The 8,932-nt window shown below is 41.5% G+C and overlaps 1 protein-coding gene across 1 annotated transcript in view; it reads right to left on the bottom strand.

Annotated features, from left to right (window-relative positions):
* The window catches only part of gpr176 (G protein-coupled receptor 176), a 21,893-nt gene that overhangs the window by 2,627 nt on the left and 10,334 nt on the right, over positions 1–8,932 (bottom strand). The window lies entirely within an intron of this gene.

Raw genomic sequence — 8,932 nt, 5'->3', positions numbered from 1 at the left:
GGCGGCGGAAACCCCTCTTGTCTGTCAGTGAGTGTGATTATTTTATAAAAGTAACGAAGTAACGCGTGTCAGGGCAATGTTATTAACTGTTATGTGATTACTGAATTATAAAAGTAACGCGTTACACTACTCCGTTACCGACAAAAGTAATATTATTACAGTAACTCTGATGGTAAGGTAGACTAAAGGCTTTAGGAATCCAAAGTACAACATATAATAAGTACCCTGTATCAAGATTGATGCAAAACAAGTGACATTTCACCTTTTTAGAGAGGTTTAGCAAAAACAACTCCACCTCTGAGTTGATTTGGGTGGAAATGGGCGTTTTTACCGTTTCTCTGGAACCCATTGGTCGATTTTGGTGATTGACATCTCTTTTTGACCATTAGAGCCAATAGAATCTAAGGGGAATTTACACATACACACACATGGTAAAAAAAAGAAGGTGGGGGCTTGCGCATGCAGGTTTGCATCAGAGTGAACCTATCTCTCGCTCTGACATCTGGAAACGGAAAAGCAGGTTTATTGCTTATGGATGATCAGAAATAATTTCAAAGGGACACAGACACATTGGATTAATCTATGGATTAACTTCAGCAGTGTTTTTATCGTTTTAATGCCATTGAAGACCACTTTTGACCAGACAACGACCAAGGTGAGCCATGTTGCTGTTTTTAGCTACCTAGCGCCACATGTTTTGATGTCTGTTCTTGTTAATATCCTCGGGAGTTTTTATCATGGAGTGATTACGTATATACCGATCAATTCTGTGTCATCTCCCGATCAGATCGATGGGTTGGACGTGCAGCTACGATAAGTAATAAGGGAGTTATGAATGAGTTTCTGTGCAAAACACCGTTAGCATTTTTCGCTCGTGGCTAATTCATAGGCTCAGCGCTAGCTTTGTGTTTTTTTATGAAAAAAAAAAAAATTATCAGTTAGCTGAGTTTCTTCCCGTTACATGGATATAAAACATTCATAATTTATTGTATATTAAGATGCCCTCAGACACTGTTTCCTGCAGATGACGCGTTTCCCCCCGGTATTGGTGGTGCGGTGTAGAAGAGGTGAAAGGAGGTTGCTTTTAACAATGTTAGATCCTGTCATAATTACAATGTGCTATGTGTGTATGTGCGTGCTTGTGTTTTTTCGTAAGTAGAACAGGTCTACTGTAATCATTATGAAAATAAGTGTTTTGGGTGGGGTTTTGTACCTTAGAAACTTACAGTTGATGAGATCAGCAAGAAGGTGATATTTCATTGAGCCATTTGGCTGCATGCCAGCATACACTTTAACATTTTAGGTTTAATTCCATTTTTACTTATCAGACACTTTTAAACAAGGCGACTTAAATACACTCAATACTTCCCCCACAGAAGCAATTTGGGGTTAAGTGTCTTGCCCGGGGACATTGACACTGTCCCCACTGAGCCACAGTGACATCACTATGTACCACTTCTTTTGGCTAGGGCTCCATCTCTTTATACAATTATTTTTCTACTAATTAGTTTAACATATTTCTATTGTGTCAACCGTTTCCACGCAAATGAGTTTGGTACACCCAACATATTTTTATTCATTTATTTTCTTCACTATTTTGGTTTTTATTTTTGTTGAATTTACACAACAGCTGATGCATCTAAGCATAACATCTGATTATTACTTCATGGCAGCTTTGTCACAGTTTTCTAATCTGTAAAATGTGAGTTTCTTTGAAAAAGTATTTTTGGGAATCACTCTCTCTGTGGGTTTGGCAGATACTGGAAACCAAAAACACACCACATGATCTCCTCCCTAGAGCACTGTGACACAGATTACTCATGTTTTACAAAATAAATACTCAAGAACCCCCTCTTTTGTTTGCTCAATTAGCCTCGATCTCCTATCAGCATACAGAAAGGCCAACAGCCCATTTCAAAATGTTCCCATCACATGAAATAATGATGGGCCAAAGTAAACACTGCATTGGATATTATCTTTGAACTTGAGAAACACCATTTAGCCATTCAGAAATCTTGTATGATTAAAATTTAATAGCAGGGTTTGTACTTGTTTTACTGGAATCACCAGCAGGTTTATTCACATGTTGTCTGCATTATGACATACGGCCAGATTTAGGCTTTTCAACCATGACAAAGAAAATGAAAGGAGTCAATTAGTTCTGTCAGAGGATTTGTTTTATTTCAGCCTCAGCCAAGAGTGTACTGAGGATCTGAAGGAAGGATATGAAGGAGGATCCAGCAGGAGGGGGAGGGAATGAGTGCATGTCTGGTTGGAAATATGGAGTTCAGAAGAAACTAGATAACCATTTAGACTTGTAATCGGGGAAATGTTGTTGAAAGACATAAAGGGCAAAGAGGGAGGAGCCACCTTTGGTCAGACACACCCTGGCATTCTGCAAAACCAATGATTATTGTCTTTAATCCTCAAGTCTCCCACCCACGGGACCGCTCTCTGCTGTTTCTCAGTTGAGTCCTCCTTTGTGGTTTCATCCTGTGGCTTACACCGCTACTCGGGAAAGCTAATTGTTAAAAATTGTATAACCAGCAGACATTGTAATCAAAGCAGGAACTGTGGACAGAAATTGCATGTGAGGTTTTCCAGGAAACTTCTCTTGAGAAAGCAATCAAAGCGCCACAGCCAATCAGGAGGCAGCGCTGCACAGACCACTGGCTGTCAGTCCACTTTAAATGTACATATGATTAATGTCTCTGTGTTTCAATACTTATACACACCCACTTCCTGTCTCGGGATAACAGCTGACTCACTTACGTATGTGTATGTTCCTAAAAACACATTTATTAAATAACAGCTTCACTGTATGCTCTTCTTTTATTAAAGGAGCCCAATTATGTTTTGTGTTGTCTTCCCTTTCCTGTAAAGGTTTTTGTGCATGTGAATGGTCTGCAAAGGCTAAAATCCCTGTGTCCCTGCCTGAAACCCCTCCATTGGACTCCTTTGTTTACTTCCAGAACATATTGACATCACTATGTAACACTCAAGCTTCCATTGGCTAGCGCTCCAACACATTGTACGTGATAGGCTAAGGGGAGGGACATCTTTAAGCAGTTGACCAATTACAGCAGAGCAGGCCAGCTAACCAATCAGAGCAGACTGGGCTCTGGTTTCAGACAGAGGGTGGAAAGAGGTGCTGCAGCACAGGCAGTATGAGACAAATAAAGGGCTTTTTGAACATTAAAGCATGGAGGCATATCACAGTCAGGGGCAGACTGGCCATCGGGACGTTCGGAACGAATCCCGATGGGCCAGTACTGAAGTGGGCCGGCGGTACCGAAATGGGCCGGCGGTACCGAAGTGGGCCGGTCGAGATTCCCGGGCTGATTTGTAGTCCCAGTCCGCCCCTGGTCACAGTATAGGCACAGAATACAATATTAAACCTGAAGATTAGCACAATAGGCCCCTTTAAAGCCTTCCTCAATCTCTAGCCAAAGCCTTTGAGTTTACCTTAGCTATATGCTGATAACAAAAGCAAAGGAAGACAAGATGGTAATTACCAATGCAAGATAAGATAAAAACAAACAAAATAATAATGAAATTATTATAATTAGGAGAAGCAAAAAGCCCAAAAATAAGCTAAATGATAACAGAACACAGAGATGATATGAGAAGTATAAACTCATAGGGAAGTAAGGTGACACCCTTTGTTCAGTCTGTTATCCTGGATTAAAGTGCATTGTAAATTGACAATAACAATCTTAATTACATGCTGTGTAACCTGTTCTCATATTAAGTACTTATGTTCACTGCTCAGTTTATGTCAAGACACAGTGTGGAATAAAGCTCAAGTCAAAATAAAAATAAACCTCTTGAGTCCAAAAAGATGGGCTAATTTAATCTAAAAATAAGTAGTTTTTATGGTGTGCTGACAGTGCAACAACAGTAACAGTCATCACCAGCATAGAACAAGTTAGAACCTGAGAAGAGTAAATGACAGGGGGGAGGAGAGAGAGTGTGTATGAGATTTTAGTGAGTGATCCACCTGACTGTGCGTTAGTCAGTGAGAGTGTAATCTCTTTTTTTGTGTGACACAGATAAGCGTCCCAGACGCTTACGTGTGTATGTGTGTGTGTGTGTGTGTGTGTGTGTGTGTGTGTGTGTGTGTGTGTGTGTGTGCGTGCGTGCGTGTGCGTGTGCGTGTGTGTGTGAGAGAGGTGAATGGCTCACTGGGAGGAGTGCTGAGGAATGTGGGGCTGGTCACACACGCCGCTACAGTGCACCCTGATAACCTTACAAACACATGTTTTACTCGGACAATGGTTAATGTTCAACCAGTGACTGAGATGGATGTGTGTTATCGAAAGTAGTTGTTTTAGCTTTGTTTAGTTTCAAAGTTACACAATAATTATGTTCACCTATTGTATAAGCCCTGAGGCAACATTCCAAGACACATACCATACTTGTACAATACCAGAAAAAGATTTAATTTGCACCAATAGATATGTCCAATTCATTATGCAAAAGAGAGAAAAGAACAGGATGTCCTTGTGCACCTGGTTGCATTTTGCAGTAAGCAAGCCAGCTAATTTTTCTATTCTGACCCACAATCCTTTGCTTGTCAGAAGCAAATGTTCGTAGTTGACAAAGTGCAACTTCCTTGTCAATCCATGATGTCATTGGACCCAAAAACACTTTTTTCCATTGACTTACATTGGAAAGGAGACATCTGTATATCAGCGCATAATTTTTTTTTTAGCTAAAACAAGTAGCCAGTACGAAAACTTGAACAGCCCTTATTTTTATCATTAGGGCCTACAAGTTGTAATATGTGCTCAAATCTGAATCCAGTGTTATTTTCCCTCTCCATTCATTTGACTGAGCTGCGATTGGCTGTGGATTTGGCTTATGGAAAACTCAATTGTGCTCGCTCTATGGGCCCAGTCACGGGTACTTTTGCTCTTTATGCACCACTGAGCATCTTTCCTTGGAATGAACGGGGTCCTGCCTCCAAAAAATCAAGTTCTCTTTATACATCCATGGTGTCACAATGGCACAAGGCACAATGTCACGATAGGTAGCACGATAAATGATGTTTAAAATATTTCCATACTTTATGCAACAGTTCTTCATAGCTTTTAATTCCATTCATCTAAAAAAATACATTCAAAGTACCTTTTTAGTTTTGTATTGAAATGTTCTTCTGTTGCTTGATTTTGCACTTGATAATTTGAATTGTCTCCCAATATTTCATGTTACCATGTACCACCAAAGCATATTCCTTTTACATGAAATGATATTAACAGCAATACTTTTTGATTTATTAGGGCAGCAACAGCATGTGCTTAAAGTCATTTGGAAGGCAGCCTAATAGCACTCTTGGGTGACAACAAAGACCATTGTCCCCTTTCTGTGTCTGTATATGCCAACATTTATAATAAACTTTAATAAAGACTGCAGCTTTTAATTGTTCTTTTTCTGTCTTACCCAAAGTAAGACCAATATCAAAAGAACAAAAGAGTTAGAAGTGGGAGAAAACACCATTAAAAGGAAAATAAAACCTTTCAATCTCTAGACATGTTAAGGGATTATAGGAACGCAAGTACTGTCTGTAAAACGTAACACAACACAAGTTATTTTACAGTCTCAGAGAAACCTTTTGTTTTCCGAAGTAGCAAACGTACCAAAATAGCTCAGAGAAATGTTGAGTGGCCACATTGTTGGCCTAATGGTTGAATCATAAGTGGCAGTTTGTTTTTCACTGCCTGAGAGACTGACTTCACTTTCCGTCTGTCTGTGAGATCGCATTTTCATGACTATTACTAGAATAAACTAGACAGGATTATAAATGGGGGACAGGTGTCTAAAATGGCTCTACACATGGATGAACATATGATTCACCTTCAATTCAAGATATTTTACAAACCCTAACATGCACATAGTGTCTAATGGAAAAACATATTAACTTTAGATTGACATGACATTTATTGTCCAGACACATGAAACCTTATGCTGTTCCCAATAAAAGTACTCATTAGCCGCTTTCACACCAAGTACTTTGCCGTACTTAGTTCCCAGCACTTAGTGCCAGCACTTAGTTCCCCCATGGAACTAGAGCCAATCGCGTTCACACCGGAATAAGTTCCCTGAGGGAAGATTACGCAAATGAAGCCGCTGACGTCACTTCTTCTTCTTCTGCTTTGGGTTTACTGGCAGGCCGCAAACAACTTCACGGCGTATACTGCCACACGAAGTCCCCGGCCGGAAGTCCCCGGAGTTGGGGACTGGCTTCAGTAGAAGCTGAAGCCTTCCGAGTAAATCGCCAGAACCCCGAAACCTCCTCATCACTCCACTGCTCCAATGTTTTTTTTTGTGTTGCCATAAGTTATTCTCTCTCCGTTGGTGCGTGGGGCTAATGCTAATGCTAATAATGCTAATGCCAGCAAATACAATGGCGGCTTCAAAAGACTTTTCCGAGTTTTACGGGGCGTGGTTTGCAATTCTCCCAGCCAATCAGAAATTGGAACTTTTTCCTCCCCAGGATAGTACCACCTCTCTAGCAGGCACTAAAAAGGGGGTAAAAGTTCTCATGAACTAAGTTTTCTTTTTGGTGTGAACGCAAAATTCCAGAAACTATCGGAACTAAACGGGAAAGTACAGGTAAAAGTACCCCGGTGTGAAAGCGCCTAATGTTCTGCACATTATAAATACACTTAAAGAAGATCCCCCCGGGCTAGTTGAGCATTTCTTTCTTTTCTTTTTTTCATGTTTCTTTTAAGGTATAATATTAATGCTGGGAAATTCATCTGCGTACTTGTACTTACATTTATCGTACTTGCTGCACACAAATAGAAAAGCTTAAAAGAGATGTGCAGGAATGGGTCCTAGAACCTTGAAATAGTCAGCATTTTACCACTTCCTGTCCGCTCGTCTCGAAGTCAACGTATTTTTGTTGCTTTTTTTCAGTAAGATGGCTGAAAAAAAGACCTGTGGCTATCACAAGCTGAGGAAATGTTCTTTTTTTGTTCTATCAGCTAAAATACGTCAGTAAATACCCCACTAATGAATGTCTAAAGCTTTTATGTGCCTTAAATTTGTCAATTGCTAAAAAGCGACTAAATAATACTACATAACGTCATCACCCCAAACATTAGCCACCTTTAGCTTATTGGTGGGGACGTGCAGAATTGCAACCGTAATGTAGTGTGGTTATAGCCTAGCGTTGGCTTTTTACTTCTGTTGATTGCATTTATGCTTTAAAAATGAAAAGAGTGGTGTTCAATGTGGAGATTATCCTGCTGAACAAAACACGAGAGTATCATTAATGTAAGGCAGGGGTCGGCAACCTTTTTGATATGAAGTGCCATTTAAAATAAAATGTTATCAGCGTGCCAACGATCGAGAATTATCAACGGGGGGAGGGGGGAGCCTCGCTGGAAGCAGTGTGTGGACCTGATGCCGAATTTAACAAACACATTTAAATAATTGGTTTAAACGGCATAATAATAAGGACGATCGTCCGTTCTGTGATTCTCCAGTCCAGAGCACACATGTTATGATATTAGGGTCATGCAGAGTGAGATGAGATCGCTGTCCCTTTAAGAGAGAGAGAGAGAGAGAGGGGTGTGGCTTGTGCATGTGTGTTTGTGGATGGTAGAGCGACAGTGAGGGAACGTGTGTATGTTTCTGGAAGTGAAACGAGGAAGCAGAAAAACAGAGGTCTGTGATGTATTTTGTGAAACAGAAGAACAGCTAAATAAATGCAACGGCCTCCCAAGAAGAGCTCGCCTCTCTCCAGTCATTTAAGCTAAAGTGGGTCATTGAACCTGAAGCTTGTTGATTTTGCCCTCCTCGATACGGTCTGGGAGCCGACAGGAAATTTTCAACACACAGATGGCCAATCCGCCCCTTTGTAGCATATTATTTAGAAGAGAGATGAGCAGATCGCCACTGGGCTTTCAACTAAATACACAGCCACGCAAAAACTGCGGCATTTGTACAGCTCATTATGGGTAGGCCTAATGCAATTAGTGAAGTGCTTTCCTCCGTGGTGAAACGATCAGCACTGCACCACGGAGGAAAGCGGCAGAAAGTCGCCTGGAGTAAAGAGAGCGGGGCTGCGTTGCGTGCATGGCTTCCTTCTGCAGGTAACGGGGAGACGCGCTCTGGCGGCGGTCTCGTTCAGGATCCGAAAATACAATTTAAATACTTTGCATACTTATTCCACTTATTCCTAGTGTGCCACTGGTTACGGTGCCGCGTGCCAATGCTGGCACGCGTGCCAGGGGTTGCCGACCCCTGATGTAAGGGATAATGTTCACCCATGCTCTATTGTCAAAGGATTGCAGAGCTAAGATGTGCGCTTCTGGTCATTCTGCTAGACCAATGTCAACGGCGTAACTTTCTGTACTGGCATGCATGTGCATCCTCACAACTCATCGGAGGCTTATTTCACGTATGCAGTCATTCATCCGCTGGTTGTCTGGTGTTTCTTTCAGCAGACATGTGGTTCGTTAGGTCACTGGACAGCCTCTCCTTGCTCTAATTCATGAGACGCATTCATCCTACTTTGACATGCAACGAGATCTACCCAATCGCAGTTTAGCTATGCAAACTACGTGTGGGGCCACTCTGGAGCCGGCGTACGCAATCAGTCTATGCGACACACCAAGCAGTAGTCGGTATCATTAGATAAACGTGACTCTCCAAATAGAGGATAGTGGTTGCCTTACAAATGTAAGGTAAAGCATCCAGGAAGATCCTCGATCACTCGCAACTTTCATTTAATCTCAGCCTGACGATTTCCCGGCCACCTCAACGTTATGCGCTGGCCTCCAGGGGCGCTCGCCACGGGATTTTGGGCCGCATCATGAAAAGAAATCACATTGGTTCACTTTAACATTTTTTTCTTAATGTTCTAAAATAGTTTGGGGCCCCTGTCAGTCACGGGCCCTTAGAATCGTACTAACTTTTACAC

The sequence above is a fragment of the Notothenia coriiceps genome, unplaced genomic scaffold (genome assembly GCF_000735185.1).
Source record: "Notothenia coriiceps isolate Sejong01 unplaced genomic scaffold, NC01 NC01_scaffold00028443, whole genome shotgun sequence".
In the NCBI taxonomy this organism is placed as follows: domain Eukaryota; kingdom Metazoa; phylum Chordata; class Actinopteri; order Perciformes; family Nototheniidae; genus Notothenia; species Notothenia coriiceps.
Note: the sequence above shows the minus strand (reverse complement) of the source record. Positions and strands in the feature narration are given on the sequence as shown.